Below are 20,002 nucleotides of genomic sequence, written 5' to 3' on the forward strand. Positions count from 1 at the left end.
GGAAGCTCGAAAAAGGAAAATTTCGCCTGGGAAAATGGAAGGATCGTTGCCCCCTTTCGGGGAAATGCGCCAGAAACTCTTGCTGGATCTTCGCCTGCGGTATGGAAGCACTCGAAAAAATACGTTCCAACCGAGCTTGAGGAATCTGGCTCGGCGTTTAAGGGGTTGGGAAGATGTGATGCGCTCCGGAGCGCGCGCGCGGTCGCGCGCGTTGCCAACGCGTGTGTATGCGAAGCCGAAGAACACATTGTAAATCCGCGCACCAGGCTCCGGCACATACATAAGTCATGAGGGACTCTCCTCATTACCGTCACTCCCGCGTGGCTACGAAGAAAGAGAAGAAGCCAAAGCAGGAGACGAGGACGAAGAAGAAGAAGAAGAAGAAGAAGAAGAAGCAAGAGGAGGCTGAGGCGACGAGAAGATGAGGCCCTCACGCAGGGAACGAAGGCGCGTTTAGCTCGCGCGACCTGCAAACACCTGGAATCCTTCTTAAACTCCATACATAAAGCCAGCGACAGCGTACATTCATTCGCGCGTAACACTCCGCGGACACTGACTCGATAAGACACGCGAGAGTGTTTATTCGCGGAACATATCAATGACACATGGGACTCTGCCTGTAGAAATCACGAAGGAAGAGACGGACAGTCGTGTGCGGAGACGAGGCTCATATCCTTTCGCGAATAAAAAACATGTTGAAATTCAAATTCCAAACGTCTCCGATTCCTGTCAATTTATCTTTTTTCTTTAACGAGCAAACATTGTAGCGGGGACTCGAAAAAAATGGAGACTCTCGTTACCTTGTAAGAGTACTTGTTTCGCTTATATTTTTCTCGAAGAAAGGAACAAGTTATTAGTTTAGTTCAGGATTGAGGGCATCGAGGCGAACGTAGCCTTTCGACGACGAAGCGGGGCAAGGGAGAGGCCCGTGTAGCCAGAGCTTCGGGTTCATCGGGGTCTTTCACGCCGTACTTCGACGAGCAATCAACGTCATATCTTTCAACGCGCTCTGACCCCGTGCCCTCTGGCTTCGCGAGGTGATCTCGCGCTGCTCGTCCGACGGAGGAGCGCAAACACCTTCCTTTTCTCGACTTCCGCATATGTGAAGGAGTTTCGGCGAGACGCAGGCTTATCGCGGCTTCTAAATCGGGCCGCGGAGGCGAAAGGAGAGTGAAAAAACTTGGGGGATTCCTGAACGGGAAAAATGGGTCGAAGCTTTCTCGGCTTTCTTTAATCCCCGCGCGCTGCTTCGTACCGCGTCGCGCTCACTTCTTCACGTTTCTCCCTTTCTGTTCTCACGCCGCAGTCCGTCTCCTCCGGAACCTATTACACACATAAATTTACCACTTTTTCTGCAGACTCCCGCTTTTTCTCGGAGCCTTTATTCGCGGAGAGCGAATGCAGTAAGCAGAGCCACGCAGAACGCGAGAGGCGGAGGAGACTCGCCGGTGGAAAGATCGCGGAATAGACCGCAAAAGGGATGAGGCAAGGGCGAGCCACGGACACGCGGATGGGAAGAGGATAGAGTTGCGAAGGTGTTCGACTCGATATGCGCCACGGGAGAGAACGAACGTAAGAAACAACGTGGCGCGTTCGGCCTCGCAGAGCTGATTCTCTTCTCGTGCGGTTTCGAGACTTGTATCATATACGAGAGGCTTGAAGAAGACGGAGAAGAAGAATAAGAAAAAGGAGGAGGATAGGAGGAAGGAACAAGTGCTGAAGAAAACGTTAAAGAAGCAACGCTCATTTTTGCTCTTTTCTTCTGCCATCGCACCGTCCTTCTCGCTCTTACGATCTCTCGCACGAGTTCTATATCTGTTCCCGTAGCACGCATCAGAGGCGAGAGCTCGAGACGCGAGAAGAGCCTGCGAAGAGGATCCTTCGCGCGAGTCCTTTTCTCTCCTCCGCTCCTCGAGTTCACCGTCATGTTTTTGCCAACGTTTTTTTCACCTTTTCTTCCTCTTTCTCTCTCTCCACTCTCACGTCCCTCGCACCGAGGCGCGCAAAAACTTTGCTATTCATTAGAGTCACTCGCGCTATTAAGATAATCGTCGCAAGCGGAGGGAGCCGCTTTCTCTCTCTCTCTCCCGCTCGTCGAGCCAGATGGCGTTTGCTCGGGGAGAATATCCCGTGGAACGCATCCACGGTGGCGAGAGCCTCGCAGATAAAAAAGCTCCGCGCAGCTATGAGTTCTCTGGGCTTTTTCTTCCTCGCTTTTTCTCACCTTTTATTTTTCTCCGCTTTTTCCATCCAAGGGGCTGCCTCTGTTTTACACGTCATTGGCGATAACGACGTTTCAATCGATCCTCCGGAATCCTCCTCGAGGAGATACGCATCCTCGTAAATATTCAGGAAAACGGTCTCTCCTCGCACCGCGTCAAAGTATACGCGCACCATGAAATTAAGATCGAGTTCAATAATTGCGATCTCCAATCTTATTTTTCTCCCGCAATAACGTCATTCCTAGTTTTCACGGCAACGCGAAACGTCTGCAGTTCAACAAGGACACACGCTGTTTAACGACGATCGTTTACCTTTACGAGTGAATTGCCTGCGAGTCCGCACGCACCCGTGCATCTCGCGATCCTCAACTTCATCGATATAAACCGACACATTCTCGTTAAATTCCGGCGAAACGATCGAAACTCCGTTTCTGCGGGAATAAGACGATTCGAACGCCTGTACAAGCATATTACCCTTAGTTTGTGAGCATACCCACAGTTTCGAGACTACGCGTTGCTTCCCCCTCTTTCCAGCCCGTCGTAGCGCACACTCTCGTAAAGTCTCTCCCTCGCAGGTTAATCACCGAGCTCCGATAACGAGTTTCTCATTTTTTTTTCGTTGCTAATTACTCTAATGGATTTGTGACGAGTGGCTGGACTGCGAGCGTCGAAGAAGGGAGGAGCAGCGGGAGGACTTTTTACTCTATAACCAGAAGAGCACAAGAGCAGAAAACCAGAAACAGAAGTTAAGGTAGGGAGACGTGATAATAATCATAACAAGCATGATAATAATCGATTTACAAAAACCTATATAGATATACGAGGACATGGCTCGTCGATCTTGCGGTGAAGATACGCGTAGTTACGTTCCATCAAGCGGAAGAAAATACGTTGGGAGTCGAACGCGTCTGGATACGAAGATGCGTCTCGGCACAACTCCGCGCCCGATGTGTTCGCGATGTCACGACTAGCTCGCTCTTTTCGAGGAGCTCACGCAGCCTCGGAGAAGTAGAAGAAAAACGATAATTAGCGGCAGCGGTAATTAAACGTTACACGCGTATGTGGTGTACCAGAGAAGAGGCGGCTTTGATGGGATCGCGATGTCGCTCGCCGTCGCGATTTCATCCCCTTCGAGGAGCCTCCACCTTTTCCAGGCTTTTTCCATCGTCTTGTTGGAACGTCGTTACGATTTTGATCGAATCTGCAGCCCCCGGCACGGCACACTTTCTGCCTCCGTTTTCTTTCGCCTCTTTCTCAATGGGAGTTTGGAATTGGAGTGAGTATAGTGAAAAGGGTCGTAGGAAAATGCGAGTCGATCGGAGTTTGAGTTCGAGTTCGGAGCGGAGTCAAGGTGAGAACGATCCTGTAAGGACGATTAAACCAAGAGAAAATTATTGTCGAGTGACCGTGTGTGAGGTTTGGCACGTTGGGCGTGCCTCGAACGAGTTATCGTGCGGCTCGCCGGCGAGCCGCACGAGTGAACGAACACAAAATCCCGTTCGCCGGAGCTCGGAGGGCCCGCGTACACACGCACATATCTATAGGTTTAATGGACGCTTCGGGCGTGACAAAAAGCGTTGCTAACAAATAAACATGACGAATGAGACTCGAGCAGTAAATCAGGGAAGCCTCGTGTCTTCTATTCGCTATTATCAACTGGAGGATTTGCACTAGAGTCGAAACGGAGTTGGGACTTAAAAGTTTAAGGAACACGAAGCAGGCTTCGATGTTGATTCTGCGCGTTTCGAGCTCGATCCCAATAAAAGTTTCTTCAGCGACGCATTTTCCATCCGGGATGCGGGCACTGAACACGTTATTTCTCTTTCCATATTCCCTTGAATCGCTCGACTGTGAACTTATTCGGAAATTTATTCGTCTGCAAAGTCTCGAACCGCGGGTGTGCTCCTCGTATTAAATGTATCCACGCACGCCGAGAGAGATAGTGACCGAGAGGGAGAGAGAAAGAGGGAAAAGAGCAATAGTCACGGCATGGAAGGACGTTAATGTCAGCCGGAGGCAACGACTCTATGCGGTGTGGCTTGGCGAGCTCCGGAAATGACCGAATCAACGCTAAATCATCCTAACTTGAAAGCACCTGCCTGTGGGGGCATTCACGTGCGTTTTTCACAGTCCCGACGTCAGCGTCGGGTGTAACTCTCTCGTGCTCGGATCTCCAGCTCCAAGGATCTTCAGGACAAAATGAAACCTTCTTGCAACATTAATCCTTCTATTAATTTTCCCATCATCGGAGATTCTCGGGGGCATCGAACTCCGGTTCGCTTTGAGAAGGAGCCTCGTTGGAGAAAAAGCAAGGAAAACCCGACTTTTTCATCCCCAGGTTCAATCCTCCCTGCTGCCCCTCGGCCCAAAATGACGCTCGGCACGTCACGCGTGAGTGCAGCTGAAATAAAAGTCCCCCGCAGACAGCCGGATGTCTTCCATCCCGCAAATTTATTGTCGAGAAAGTAAAGAGACAGTGAGCTCTCGTCGGAGACTCGGAGAAGCAAATAAAAAGACACGAAAAGATGGAGCAGCTCCGCGTGCAAGCTCGATTCCATCGACCAGTTGAATCCGCACCGCGCACAGAAATCTCATCTTCGTACACACACGAGTGGACGTACAAAGCTGTAGATTCGCGAGGGGACGTTCCCGCTTAAGAGATTCCTTGAGGAACGGTACGAAGCAAAGTGCTCTTGCGAGAGACCTTCGATTGAGCTCGAACTGTATTACGCATGCAGGTGTATCGCTGCTATTATACATCGAGAAAGGACGCGAGCGAGTCTGGAACAGATGACGAGACGATTCCGACTCGTCAGTAGCTTCTTCCTCGACTGGCCTCCTCTCCCCTCTTCCTTCTCTTCGCATCTATTTTCATTTGTTTTCTTTATCAGCCGCGTTACGTCGGCGCACACTCTCGGTCGCGACACACACGACTGACACGACTATAAACTCATTCTATGCTCACCGGAATCGTTGTTAAGATATATAATTGCAATTTTACGTGACTGCATAAGCATCGGAGACGCGATATGATACGAGCGAATACGCGATTGCCCCTCGCCTTTCCCCTTTCGTGTACAAATATCGACGCATCGTACACACGTTTTTTTACGTACACGCCTTGCGCGACTTCACATCGAAACGATAATAAAAATATAACTTGCCGATTACCTCTGCGCAACCTTTGCAAGGTTTAATGTACTCTCATTAACTTTATGTACTCATTAACTCGCTCAAGAGTATAACTCTCAGAAAGAAACACACACACATACGCACGAATGAGGATGAAAATATATATTTCATACGTATGTGGACGCGTGGAGGGAATATTGAAAAATAAATTAACCGGTTATGATACACGCCAAGAGAGCGTGTAATCTTTCCTTTTTTTCCATTACTCTCTTTCATTTATTTCTTCTTTCCTCTTTCTCCTCCCCCCCCCCCCCCTCCCCTCGTGCTCCGGATCAACAAGGATTGTGTCGGGACCCGATTTCTTAATAAAATAAAATGTCTCCGAGCACCAACTAAGCACACAGAGGAGGCCGCGACTCTGAAGATGGATAAGGAATCAAATCGCCTTCTCATACTCGTCGAGCGTTTTAGATCTTCGCTTCGCTCCTCAAAAGGCGCATTTCCGCTTCCCTGTATGGCGGAGCTTCGATGCTGCGTTGGACGAATCGATAGTGCAGAAAAACTCGAAAATTCGGGGACGTTCTTGGGACAAAAACTGGTTAGAATATTTTTGAATAACGATTCAAAAGTTTATTGTTTTTTTAAGGAAGACCATGCGTTACTCGTGATTCAAAAAAGCAACTGAACTTTTTTGCTCTTTTGATGAGAAACGGTTAAAATTTGTTCTCGCAATTATTAAAATTATGTGCATTTGTTAAGATTGGTAAATTTTTAATATAATTACAGCGGTTAAAATACTTTCGTAGTAAAATCGTCAGGCAAAATGCGACAACAGACATTTTTATTTATATGCGTATGCGTATCTGTATTTTAAACCAGCTGGCTCATGGCGTTGTCAAACCTCCCACTGTTTATGTCGTTATTACTCGTTAACGTCAAATAAGTGTTTGTCTTTTTCCATTACGAAGTAATTTTGACCGGTAACAAGGCTTTCCCAAGACATCGTTGATATCTAAAAACATTATATTTTCTTATCCTCGTTTCAAAGTCGAGAGGATCCTATTTCATTAAATTCAAATGGTCGCACAAGAAGTGTGCCTGCTATAATAAGAGCCGATGAAGATAAGAAGACCCTTGAAAAAATGCGATTTTCGTTAATTGTCAGATTTCTAGCATATTTCTAAATTTCAACTCTTAAAGTTGGCATTTTCGATTTCCATTAGATTCGCGTGATCGTCTTTAAGGTACGGTGCGAAAAAGGATTGCATTAGCAATCGCCACGAGCAGACTGGCGAGTCGAAGGGAGCAAAGAGTCGCGGCGCTCCTTCGATAATTTTTATTCAGCCTCCCTCTGGCTCTGCGGCTCGCGATGTCACTCGATTTCTTTGCGGCAGGCGGTAAGCCGAAGTCAAACTCTCGCGTCTAGATACAGAGGGGGGATTGCTCGCTGCGGTATAATCGCGGAGCTCGTTTCACCTCATTCTTTGGACCGGTCGTCCGACATTGCTAATCGATGAAGATGTACCTACAAGCGTTTTTCATAATTTGTCCTGAGAAAGGAGGCTCGGAGTTAATCATCGATCAGGAAAGATCGACTTATAAATGTACGCGGGCACGAAGAATTATTGGAAAGTGCATGGCTTTTTTGAAGGAGCAGCGAATTACAACGACGAGACTCCCTCGAGCGAAAACAAAAGTTTTTCCTCCCATTCGAAGCCTCGCACAACTTGATTTTTCCACCGATGCAATTGTTCGAGAATCTCCTAAAAGCCCACCGCGCGAGGAAGAGGCTGCCGGTTGATTCATCAATTTTTGAAATATCACCTCGCGAGCCCTCTCGGCGCGCGAGCAGGGCTCAGGCGTCGGGGTGATTCATGGATGGGAATCATTTAACTCCGTTGGCAGGGCTATATTAAGAGTCATTACCCTTGTGGGGACCGCTTTGCGATTATCCGGCACAAACAACCACCTCTTTCTCCTCTCCATCTACCTCCAGGATCGCGCGCGTACAATATTCCATACTGACTATTTTATAATCGCGAGTGGCTGAAGTGGACGCGCAAGCACGTGTCCTGCACCTGCGCGCCAACGAGGCAAATCATTCTTACGCGTATATACGTAAGAGCTGGAAAAAGGAAGAGCAAGATTGTTGACCCTTTTCATAATCTTATAGTACGTAAGGGGTTTTCCCTCGCTCCTTCTTTTTCTCTTCGCGAGGCTCCGTGTCACATTATTCCGTAAAGCTTCCACAGAAATCTCTTCGACAATTTGAGCATTTTTATTTTCACCTAATACTGGATAAACGCGCCTCGTGAAATATTATTAGCACGCAATACCCTTCAATATTTTCTCTATTGTCCCGTTCACTTCCGGCACATGTGCCGGGCTGTTACGTTACATTGTTGGCACGAAAGTATGCAAACGATGAACGCGCGTTTATTATCACTTTATACAAGGATCCACGCATGAATATTCTCGAGAGAGAGAAAAAACGATGTTTCTCGACTATCGTTTCAAATAGAAGTCGCACTAACGGTTTTATCGTGAAAGCTTTTCATCCTCGGATTCCATTATTTAGGAAAATCAGGGAGGTGTTTTGTTGCCGCATTGACGACGAAAAAGAGAAATGTTGATGAGTTCTTCGCAGTTCAAGTGCTCAAGGATCGATCATTTTTAAAATACCGTCGAATGAATAACTGTGATTAATATTCCTTTCGATAAGACCCCATTATTTCCTAATTATATTTACTTTTCAATTAGATAAGCTGAGAATCGAAGAAAAAATGATGAAAAATCGTGCGTGATCTCGACTGAATGTTTCGAACCTCCTACGAGCTCTAATCTCAGCGATAAAGTATCGATAAGTCCCTACAAATAATATGTATTGCCGCTATTACGGTGAACGTCCTCCGCGGAGTGTACGAGGAACACGTAGGAACTAATTACCCCGTCTATTCTGTCTTCGCCTGGCGCAGAGTCTTCCGAAAGACCGAGAGGGACAGAGAGCGAGGGAGAAGGATGCTGGGACGTTGGCCGATAAATCGGGACACGCGATACCGGGATAAAACTGGCGAAAGGAGAAAAGAAGAAAAACGAAAATACAGGTAAAAAAGATGAGGAAGAATAATAACAATAATGAACCCTTCGAAAGTTGGACGAAAGGTACAAGCAAGGTATAGCGACGTATAATTGCCGAGGTAGAGAGGCCCGATAGAGCTTCTCGAGTTTCGATCCCGATATGGCGTTTTCGCGTGAGTCCAAGACGTTTCCCGATCCGGGAATATTCAGCATTGACAGTAAATTATTCCGCATCCTATTTTTTCCTGGCTCTCGAATCTCTCGTGGTTTATCGGGCGGTTGATAAGTGCCTTATTGCGCGTGGATTCCCGCGAGGATTATGCATCCGAGGGGCGCGATTTTGGGCGGAGGGAGGAATGAAAATTGAAAGGAATAAAACGAGATGTGATTGCGCGGCAGAAAAATTGAGAAGGAGAGCGAGGGAGAAAGAGTGCGAGCGCTACGTAGGTGGCCGGGAGCAGGCTCTCGCGTCTCGTTTGCGTATCTATATCGCCTCGTCAAGAAACGAGATATCGATGAAACGAGAGTGCGGATATTCAGGCTAAACGAGGAGGAGGAATCGCGAGCCCGCCCGCAACTCCGAGCGGAGCGACACCGATCAAGAATCGCGACCGGACGAGTTTCATTCTCTCCGTATAATCAATGGCATATACGGAAGCCCCAGTCTGAATGAATGAGACACTTCAGCATCCATCGGGAATAAAAATCTCGACACAACGGGAAATGGAACGACTCAACTCGGCTTTTTTTACTCTCGCTCCTTCCCAATCGCCCCCCCCCCCCCCCTCCCCCTCTTCGCTCTCTCACTCTCTCAGCCTCGAGACTGCATACGCGCACATCTGAAACGAAAGCCATTAGACTCGAGAGTGCAGGATTCCTCGGCTATATCTATGTTGCGATCTCCATAGAAGAGTGGCAATCATAATACATACATATATGCAGGAGCATAACGAGAAGACGTGTTACGCCCACGCAATCGTTTCACTATCTCCTCTATGAGCGCGTGTATGTATATATTTAGTAACGCAGGGAGCACATATTTTCTAAACGTTATTGGATATGATATGTTTAACCTCGTCTTAAAATGCTGCGTGTGTCGCTTTTAACGTGCGTCTGTCACATCGCTGCAATTTATCGTTGAAAATTTATTTATCCTTTTTATTGTATAATAAAAATAATGCGAATATGCTGTTTTCGGAGAGTTTGAATATTAAGCGTGCTTGTAGGATCATATTTTAAAGTTGTCTAGATTCGGTCGATTTTTACTTCCTAATTAAAAATATTGTCACTCTAAATCAACGTGAGAGTTGTTAATTCGAAAATTGCAAATACTTTTCAACTTATTTTTTGACGAATGAAATTACAAGCCATTAGTTAAACGGGGATCCGTCATGGACCGAATCCGAAATTTTATTCGTCCCTGGCTAAAATAGTTCAGTCTTTTATATGAAAAATTGCATTACCGGAGTCGCTATAACCCTTATATATTTTTCTTCATATATTTATGCACGTTTGTCTCAATAACTGCGATACTGCAGATTCTGTTTGATTTCATTGATCGTTTTCAGGCAGTTTGGTGTTCGTCGGCGTTTAATATTTTCTTGTGGGTTTTTCTGCTACGTTGAAAAATTGACTTTTGCACACCGAATATCAGCAACGAATCGGAGAAAATGTACGAATGTTCGCAGTCTTGTGCAGCTGCAACAACGTTCGTGACTATTAGAATCGTATTTAATACAATCCAAGGGGATTATCGCCTTATCCTTGGCCCGGAGGCGCATATACGGGTAACGCGTACAAAACACACTGACTGAGAACATATGGTAATACATAATAAACTAGCCGCGTAGAAACTTGTACGAGAGTGCGTCTCGGGCGGTGGGACAGCGAGACGCGTCGCAGCACGGAAGCCGTTCCGCGAGTTCTTTCAGTTTCGCAGCAGCCGCGAGCTCGCGGTTTGTGCGGCGGCTTTTCCTCGCGGTCTAGCGGACGAGACGTTTATCATTATTCCTGGACACACACACTCGCTTTTTCGCCTCTCTCTCGCTCTTTCTCGTGCAGCAGCTAACGTGAAGTCGCACCCACGCTCCTCATCAATAAAATTCAACAACAACAACAACAACGCCCGGACAAGTTCTCCTGCAGCCGGGAAAATCACGTTTACATAATTAACGAACACACCTTCGCGAATAATATATGCCTGGCAATAAAATTTGCAATGAACGAAACACGAACTGTAACTGTGCACTATTCTTGGGGCGAAACGAAAATTCCACGTCACTAGACCCGTGAATTATTTCAGCATGAATTTATGATTTTCATTTAGACTGGAACATTTTGTTTCTCGCTTGCGTGAAACTTATTCGCTCGAATAATTAGAAAACGCTGGGTGAATTTGAGCGATTATTGATTACTCCCACCGAGTGATTCATCGGAAACATCGCGTTTCGTTGCCGAACAAAGTTGTGCGACGCGAACGCCAGCGATATGGCGACGAAGACGGAAAGTCATTCGGAAGAAGCGAGAGCAAAATTTCTATGGGATTTTGTTCGACGGGAAAAGAGGATGATGAAAAAATTGAGAGAGGAACAAACTTATGGGGTTTTTGGCCCGCCGAAGGGATTGAGCTCACGCATGCTGCAGACGAGCATCGCAAGTGGGTCGAGAACGCTTTCCGAGGGAGTACGTACGAGAAAGAGGAAAGAGAGGGAGAGATAAGTAGAGGAGTTTAAGTCGAGCGTGGCCGGGGTGGGAGTAAGAGCTCTCGTCTCGTTCTTCTCTCGGTCGGCTCGAATTAAAAGCGAAGGATGTCGGTATACCGTTGTCACAAGCGTCCTCTGGCGACGCGAGAGATGCCATAGTGACGGAGCGAAGGAGGCAAGGAGCGAGAGAGAGCGGGCGTGCAGAGGCAGCAGCAGAACGAGCTTCCGTCTCCTTCTGCTCTCGGTGACTCGGTCCACGCTCTCTCGTCTCTGTGCGTGCAACGCCTACGGCACCGAGCGACGCATGCATGTAGAAATTTGTGTCTGAGATTGACCAGGGCGTAAGGGGCCTTGGGAGGGGTGAAGCGAACGCCCTTTTGGCTCTCCGCGCATCAAGGAGTGCCAAGCATGTCGCGATTAAACGTACGGGCGCGAAGCCCAGCAAAAGCACTGCCCCGCGTCAAGTCCAAATGCTCCAGGACACACGTACGAGCACTCCGAGGACACGGCTCAGAGCGACACCGCACTGAGGAAATATCGCTTACTCTCTCGCCCTGCTGCTCCTGCTGCCCTAAGAGACAGGATCATCAATCCCACCGGACGACACACCAGGAACGCTCCGAGTCAGGCAGGTGCTTGCGAACTCTTCTCTCATCCCTCTTCCTCCCCCTCTTTCTCTGTCCCGCCGTTCACAGGACACTGACACACTGTATGAATCCCACAAAACACTGCGCGAGAGGCCAAATGCCGCGTAAGAGAACCAACCGGACAGTACAGACACCGCGAGGAAGAGAAACAGTGTGTGAGAGACGGGAAAAGAATCTCGCGCGACAACAAGTTACCTACATGAGACAGCACCGCGCAGAGTGAATTTAAATACGACGAGGAGATATTTAGCCCTCGGAGATCACCGGCCAAAGCTCCCCCGTGATCGACAACCGGGAGATAAAACAAAACAATGCGCTTGCTTTCGTAGTGTGCAAACGGAAAGCAACAGAATTTCAAATTGTTTTAACTCTATCAAAGAAGAAGCCAGTTGCGTGATGAATTTATAAACAATTTGAAAATTTGACTATTTTCAGAATAAAACGAAGTTAATGTCGAAAGAATATCCGACAAAAGGTCTCCCAATTTTGATGAAAAACTTCGTAATTTCTTCTTGTCGTTACCTTACCTCTCAGAGAATACGGAGCGAGAGGAAAAATACGCGGGTGTGCACTCGCACCGATTGAGTCACGCACGCACCGATCCGCACGCCTGGGCGAGGCCCCCAATAGGACCCGAATCTACGCTCGCATGCGAATGCATCGAACGCAGAATATACGCGCGTGGAAGCTACACGGTGAACGAATCTTAACTTTCGTTCGGAGGTAATTAAAGGCTGAACGCTGCCACCTATGGCGATTTTGGCGGATCCGCGCGAGAGGAGAACAAAACGTCAGAGCGAGCGGCAAGCAGAGCGATCTGCTGTGAAATACGTTCCAAGTCTCATTTCTTCATACACGTGGTCCCAAAACTCACGTTGCCGAGTATTTTAAACGTGATTCGGGACTTTTAAGAACGAAAATAAAAATCCTCCCGAGTTGGCGCGATGTGTAAATACATATTCAGTGAGAAAGAAAGATCGAGGAAGAGACGAGAGTCAAAACTCTCGTGCAGCAGAGAGAATCACGCAGCTCGAGAGTGTGGGAAAATAAAGATTCGAGAGGACTTCCTCTGGACCATCGCTTCGAGCCAAACGAACGTAGAGTGTGCACGTATGAAGCAAGAAGGAAGAGGGAGGGGCACTCGTGCAATGCACTTTCTTTCACTCGATTGTGGCCATCGTCGCAAGAAAGTCTTCGATTGACCCTTCAATTTTGTTTCCTTAAAACTTTCAACACCAATTCGTGGTGGGAATTAAATGTTGGGACGATTCAAATTTCGAACAGTTAAAAACTCGAGTTTATAAACTTCGAATGATAATATTCGACTAGAGCTTGGAATGTCGAAAATAAATAAAGTAGAAACTTCAAAATTCGAAGCACGTTTATATCGAAAATAGAATGTAACAATCGTTCATAGAACGAAGACTAGAATATCGATTTTTCGAAAATTCGACCATCACTCTTTCGATTCATAAATTTCTACAATCAGAAATACTGTGAATATTCACAATTTCGAAAATATAATAATGAAGGACTAAATATTACTGAGGTTGAAGTACTGAAACACCAAAAAGTCGAACACTCCAAATGGCGAAACGTTAGAAAGTCAACCCATCAAAATAAAGAAAGACAGAGCTTAAAATACATTCGTCTGACTCACTCACTTATTCAGACTGATGATCTCCAATTTCAAACATCGCCTTTTCACTTTCGCCTTCTCGGGCCATCGCCATTCTGCATATCTAAGTAAGTTTTATAAACTTGAAAAATTCACTTTCGTTTTTTTGCTACTATATTTGCATTCGAAATTGCATTCGAAATGAAAACCATCGAAATATACATTTTCGAGTAAATACGAATTCAAAGAAGCAATATTCGGTTAAACACGTGATCTGCTAAATAGTCGATCGGAAATAAGAATTTCGAATTACTTATTTTTCTCCAACCTGATATAAAACTTTCGAAATTTCGATATATCGACCGTTCTACAATTATAACTTATTTGGCATATTGGGCCCGATTCATTAATCTCGCAATCACGTAAGCAACTTCTTTGAACGTTAGTTACAAAAATAATGAAAAGTGCATGAAAATAAGGATGAGAAAATTGAAACCTCGCGAAATGCAACTGAATGTAGACGTTTCAACATAACTCCTTAACTCTCGTCCACATGCTTCACCAGCAGGATAAAAGTATGTGCGGTGTGCCGTGATTCGTTTCACGACAGAGAATGCGCCTCACGTTTGAATTTTAATAGAAACAATCACGTCGAATAAGTTTGCACGATGAGGCAGCAGAGAGTAAACGCGGACGAGCGCCTCGTCAGGCTCCGGGTCCTCTCACGTCACCCGCTCCCTCTTTCTCCTTTTTCTCTCTCTCGCTCTCTCCACGCATATACACACATAAATACACGCACATTTTGAATACGTTGCGCTTCGCGGATGGGTCCACCGAGGATGCAGCGTTGTGGTGAGACCTCAAGGCCAAGAACACGCGTATACTATGTAACCGACGTAATATATGTGCTCATATACATCTATCTGTTGCGGGAAAGTATAAGTTCCCACGAGGAGGAAGCGAGAGCCCGGTCTCAGTGGCAGAGAGTCAAGCCACGATGACTCTCTCTCCTCGTACGCTCATCTCTCTCGCAGCCTCCCGCGTCTTTGACAAGCTATTAGCAATTACGAAAGCTACGTAAGACTCGCGCCATACAGACGTACGCATTCGTACGACGACGTGGTCGTCGTGAGATAGGAAACAATCATTCAAATGGGGAAATCCGAAAAAAAGTCGTAAACCTGAAATGATGGGGATATTAAAAACGATTCGAATCTTTCTAATGAACCAAACGATTCTTATTCATTCCTTGGAATTAGTCATTTCGAGAATTCGACAATTATCTTACGACTTTCTCTCCGTTCGACTAGCTCGCCTCATTATTCTTAGGTTTTCCTAACGACCTCGTTTCACCAAGCTTTTCGATAAGCGACAAAAGTTGCTTCGTGCACAGCTTTTTAGGAACGAATTCGAGTATATTTTGAACAGTTCAATTTTTTTTCTTTTTTTTTTTTTTTATTCATCTTCTCACGATTGCAGACTTTTTATCTCCAATCGCACTATCCCAATGGACGCTGATTTCATTTTTTGGAATCGAAATCTTTGAAAAGGGAACTTTCATTTGGGGATTGCGCGGGCGTGGGAACATTGTTGCTTGAGGACTCCGTTAAGAGAGGTCTGCCGGGCGAGTCACCGTCTCCCCCCCTGCCTTCCATGTTTTGGGTCATCTCTTGCTCAATCTTCTTCTTTTCCATTCTCTTTCTTTCTCACTAGCTCCGAGAGTATCTTTCGGTTCGTGCTTCGGCAACTAAAATCTTTTTGCGCGAGAGAACGTTCGGGAGGAGAGCACCTGCTCGAGCGCGAACGTGCCCTTCTCCGGAGACCTCAAACTTTGGATGGACGAGAAGGATTTACGAATATCGGGCGAGAGGGCGCCACTTTCGAGGGGTCATTTGAGCTCGGATAAAACGCTTTGGCCATGAAAAAAATGGATAAATTATCGCTCCATTAAAGCCGCGAGGGGGTCCGCGGATTCGCGAGATTCCGGGTGACCCTTGCCCCCGTAGGAACCGAAGCACGTTACTTTCCGGCGCTCCGACGTTTCTGCAATATTGAATTCGTTGAAATTGCCGGCTCGCTTCTCTTCCTGCTCAAGTTTTTTCCTCCTGTCGCAGAAACAAGAAGTGAACGGGCTTAAATGAAAATGTTCGATGCGGACGTGGCGCGATATGCGCGTGCAATGCCGAGCCCGAATTTCCTGGAAGTTCGTTCAAGTGCTCCGGCGGACCGAGCAAAACATCGGAAGAGAGAAAGGGAGGAGATGCGTGTGCAGGTTTCGTGATTTTGGCGTTTCAACTACCGGAATGAATGATCGAAGAAAAAACAAACGTGCGCAAAGAGAGAACCGGGAGGTAAAAATATAATCGTCCGAGGATACTCGCAGTGGGAAAATTCGTGTTCGCTCACTTTCGAAGTCTTTTCCTTCCTTCAGCGTTCCCTTTTCCAAGCGTCTTCTGCGGCGTCCTTCTCACGCCAGAATCAGCGGGATCCTCGATTCCTTCTTGTGAAATAAAAAATTTCATAAAAAAAGAAGGAAAAGAGCTCGCGAGTGGAGCTCCAGAGAAGACATCTTCCTCACGCGTTCCAGGCGAATATTATTATATCACGCGCATATATACGCATGCGTATTTATAAAGACTCAGTACCAGTGAGGAAAACGCGCGCGCGCGCGCGCGAGCGAGCGGCGTGTGCATGAGCAGAGTTTGCTCAGGTGAATTAATGCCTCGTTACCCCCGGGCGTTCTACATTCCGCGTCGTTAAGGCGATAATGTATTCGATCGGCAGCCACACCGAGAGCATTAACGATAGTTTATCGCTTCTCCAAGATCCTCCGCGCAGCACTCGTCCAACTTTGTGCCTCGGAGTTGCTCCTCCTTCCAGTTCTCTTATACTCGGGGGCTAATATCTGCGTTTCGATTTTTCTGTATTCTCTGGTGCGCACACAACACGATTTAAGGGGGGGGAGGCGAAATAATGCGTCGAGATATATGCCTCTACATCGATGCATTATCGTGGCCTGATGAAGCAAAACTACTGCACAGTAATCGAATGGATTTTCACTTTATTCCCAATCGAGAGTATCCGCCGGGATATACGGGGAGGAATAGACACGGAAGATTGAGAGCGCAAAGTGCTGGTTAATAAAGCCGATAATTCCAAGGTCGAGGGAAGAGAGAAAGAGACAAATTTGACGGATGTAGGAACAGCGCACTCGCGGCTCTCCGCTCGAGTACTCGCACGATCCGCGAGTTTTTCCTCTTCCTCGAGTTCTCGTCGATTCGTTCCTCCTTCTGCCAGGACTCTTTCACCCTGGTAGCGAGATTTTCTCCTCCGCATTAACGAGAGAACGATAAAAAGAGCAAGAGCTTCTCTACCGGTCTCGAGGCGACGAGTATAAATATCAAAAACACATTGGTACACGGTACGAAACATATAGAACAAGAGACGGGAGAGATCGAGAGAGAAATTAAAGGAAATAAAGAGGAGGCGAGCGAGCGAGCGGGGCAGAGAACTGAAAAAGTGCGCGTGCACGGTCACGCGAGGGAAGTAACGATCGCTTCGCGCAAACCTCGCCCGACTCTCGCCAACACGAAACCAAAAGCTTGACGTGCTGCCACGCCGCCCGACTTAAGAACTCCACCGCTCCGTATAGCACCAACGACGAGCGTGTAATGTTATTACCTCAGGAGATATGAAAACCGGGCCCCAGCTCGGGAGCGCTACCGGAAGTGGGTGGTAACCACCCGCTACCACCGACGTCCGCTTCGTTTGCTTATTTTTCTTTCGGGAATAGTATAAACAGCCTCGAGAGAAGAACGCACGCAAGCCGGCCAACGATCAACAAAAAAGAGGGCGTCCAACGCAAAGAAGAAAAAAGTCAAGTGGACGCTTACCGGGTAGAGAAACCCGAGAAGCCAAGACCCGAGTCACGCCTCCGTGCGTTTTGGCTACAAGAGCCTGCTGCGCACCATCAACAAAGTATTGATCAACGAAATATTTAAATCACACATATTTTTCAAAAATCTATGAATCCGCAAAAAAATTACGCCCTCAGAACCGGAAGTGCCGCCGACTGAACGTTCCGAATGAAATTTTCTTTCGTCAGGAAACAAATAAAAATGCGTCAGGCGACTGCGTGGTACCGTTCGATTCGAAATATACGCGCGTGTGGATTCCTCGATAATTTCATTTCCGGTCTGCGGCATCGCGCACGAGGCTTTCCTATCATTATCCTCCATATACAAAGATAAATACACATATAGACACGCCTGGGAGGACCAGGAGTCGGCATAACCACGCACCTTCTCGTGCGTACAAGTGTAATGCGGACGATTCTTTCGAGATTTCCTCGAGAGCACGGCGACTCGAGTGCAGGGGAGCAATCACGCGGAAGTGGCAAAACTCAGGAGAATGAGCCGTCCGCGGGCGCGGCCCTCGCACGCTTTTCCTCCTCCGCTTTTATGCGATGCGACAACGATAAATAGCGTAAGGTTAGAGTTAAGTGTGGCCCTTTTTTACGAGGCGCATCGTTCCCTGGGGAGGCTTAATCGCGCGGGTGCGCTCGCATAAATAAATACATAAATACGAGTGTGAAGTGAAAAAGAAAAATTCTCGAACGATTTTTCACTCCGTCCGACCGACATTTTCTATTTTCCGAACTTTTGTCCATTTATTTTGCAGCTCCCGTTGCGTTCCGCCTTCGAGAGCAATCTGCACGCTCCTGCCACCTTTTATTTTTTGCTTTTCAATTCTCCTGACACACAAAGGAGAAAAGAGAGTGCGCCGGAGAAGCGAGCGAGAAAACGCCTCGCGCCTTCCGAACTGTTTTACGCCTCGCGTTCGAGCCAGAGGAGAACGAATCTTTTTCGGTTTCTTCGGCGCGCGGAGCACACCGGAAAAATTAAGTTAAGCTGCTGGTAGAGCGGGACGCTTGCGTCGGCACACATTACGTCCGTATTACGCGTAATGATAGACCCGGGCGCCTCTATTAACGCGTAGCACCCCCGTCCCCCTCCCTCAACCCTCGCTTTCGAACCTTCGAACAGCCAACCTAATTACAGGACAATATGGGCATGTGTTCGTGCCATCCGCACACCCTTGCCAGCAACATTCAACTTTCCCGCTCGCCGGTGCAGGCTGATGGATAAAAAACCATTTTCTCTCTCACTCCTTCTCCTCTTTCATTTTACCTCTTTTTTTCATTCTTATGCTCCCACTACATTTTCAAACGGTAAAATAGAAACTGAGATTCCGGAGGCTTGGGTCCAGCGACGAAAAGTCACCGTTTTTATTTGACACTCGCACGCTCGATAATTTGACGTTTGCCGAAACCGTTGTCCAAGTTGAAAATCAACGGGCTTGCAGCAATTTTATGTTTTTCGATGTCAAAAAAGACTTTTTAGCTTCTTTTGGTGAGATGCTAGCTTGCTTCTTGGTGTACGACAGTATCGTGGAAGAAAAAGTGAGTATAAATGTGAAAAACTTGTGAAAAATCTGCCCAAATTTATGAAATTTTCTTTTTTTTTTTATTTTCTTTCTAATTTTTAACCCTCTCGGACCGTATGTTGCTTCTATGCAACACGCGCTTCCAGGCCCAATAAAACTGCATCGGTCAGTAAAGGTCGGGGTTCTAACTGCCTATTTCCATGAAGCAAGGTTAGATTGCACTTTAGATACTCCTAAACCAAGAGATAAACTGCTTTAACTCATCGAAATATCAATATGAAGTCGGCGTTTCATGTTGAGTTGGAGTTGTGTGAAAAGGTGCTTTAGTTATCGCAAAATAAAAGTGGGTATACATTTTTTTTTCGTACTCCAATCGTTATTTCCTTTCAAAGGGAAGCTAATATGATGTATTTAAGGTATTCGGTGCTAGATTCATTCGTAAATTTTCCTGATTTTGCTCCCCAAGGCCCTGGTGCTGCGCGCAGCGAACATTCAAAAATTCATATTTCCCAACAAAAAAACCAAAGTGTCACAATGGATTCGGAAACTAGAAAGTATTTTGAGATAAAATTATGAAGGGAATTATTTTCCGTCAACGCGAAATAGGTCTCGGTCTGAGAGGGTTAACGTAAATCGTGATTTTTCTGCTAAAGACCAACAGACTTTTCAGTAAGTTTCCAATTGATACGCAAAGTTGCGGTGCTTAGCTCGAAGACGCAATGAAATATTGTATACAGGAATTCGAGGTTGATTGAGAAAAAGATTTGAAAGCTGGTATTCAGGATAATTACGAAACAGGAGTCAGGGTAGATTGAACGGTGTGTCAGAGCTTGATTGGTAAGGCAATTTGTTTTCGCATATGTCAAGTCTCGTGTAGACAAAGTTCTTTACGAGCCGAACCCCCGTTCGACGTCGCCGTCGGACTCTCGGGCTGCTGATTATATTTTCTTTGTACCAAGTCCCGTCTAGGGATTTATGAGATACGTGGATGGAAATGTTGACACCTCCGTATAAATAATAAAACTTTCTAGGTATATCTATATCCAGAGATATTGGTCGATCATTAGGGTGTAGGTGAAAGCAAACGTTTGTACACACAGAGTCGCTCAAATGTATTCCTGGCATTGTTTTCTATGCTGAACAAAGGCGCGAGCATTA

At 46.6% G+C, this 20,002-nt stretch overlaps 1 protein-coding gene across 4 annotated transcripts in view; it reads left to right on the top strand.

Moving 5' to 3' along the window:
- Positions 1–20,002, top strand: part of LOC122417522 (glycogen-binding subunit 76A-like) — a 122,068-nt gene that overhangs the window by 55,851 nt on the left and 46,215 nt on the right. The window contains exon 1 of one of the 4 annotated variants that reach the window (XM_043431070.1): positions 2,894–2,973. The exons of 2 other annotated variants lie outside the window; for them this stretch is intronic. The gene's annotated coding sequence lies outside the window, so the exon portion shown is untranslated. Of the gene's footprint in view, positions 1–2,893; positions 2,974–5,875; positions 5,953–20,002 lie in introns of those variants that run through there. One more of the 4 variants, XM_043431067.1, reaches the window with a different exon arrangement.

Source organism: Venturia canescens, chromosome 10 (genome assembly GCF_019457755.1).
Source record: "Venturia canescens isolate UGA chromosome 10, ASM1945775v1, whole genome shotgun sequence".
NCBI lineage: Eukaryota > Metazoa > Arthropoda > Insecta > Hymenoptera > Ichneumonidae > Venturia > Venturia canescens.